The 522-nt window shown below is 45.2% G+C and overlaps 1 protein-coding gene across 1 annotated transcript in view; it reads right to left on the reverse strand.

Annotated features, from left to right (window-relative positions):
* agbl1 (AGBL carboxypeptidase 1) overlaps positions 1-522 on the reverse strand; it is a 144308-nt gene that overhangs the window by 4280 nt on the left and 139506 nt on the right. The gene's annotated exons all lie outside the window — the stretch shown is intronic.

Consider the following 522-nt stretch of genomic DNA (forward strand, 5'->3'; position numbering starts at 1 on the left):
TATGTGGCACTGAACCAAACGCGTTTGCTAAATCCAAAAATATGACATTCAAGTCTCTTTTCTCTGTCTTGGCTGCCTGAATCTGATGCCAAATCATGCTAGTGTGCTCTAAACATCCTGCGAACCCTGGTATTCCTGCCTTCTGTACTGCAGTATCAATTAAGCTATTCCTTTCTAAATAACTAGTTAATCTCCGTGCGACTATGCTAAAGAAGATCTTCCCCTCTACATTTAGGAGAGAAATCATTCGAAACTGACTCAGGTCTGAGGATTCCTTCTCCTTTGGGATAAAAACACCTCATGCCCTACGCCATGCTCTGGGAATAACCTGTTTCTCCCAAACTATTCTTAATTGCCTCCACAAAAACTTTAGGATATCAGGTGCGCTTTTATAAACCCGGTAGGGGACTCCATTTGGCCCTGGGGCCGAAGAAGCCTTTGCACGCCTGACTACCTCCTCAACCTCCTTCCACCTGGGTGGTCTAACATCCATCTCATGGTCTATCTTTCCTACTGGCGGCA

Source organism: Seriola lalandi, unplaced genomic scaffold (genome assembly GCF_002814215.2).
Source record: "Seriola lalandi dorsalis isolate HSWRI2012SDOR001 ecotype SW California unplaced genomic scaffold, Sedor1 jcf7180002055008, whole genome shotgun sequence".
In the NCBI taxonomy this organism is placed as follows: Eukaryota; Metazoa; Chordata; class Actinopteri; order Carangiformes; family Carangidae; genus Seriola; species Seriola lalandi.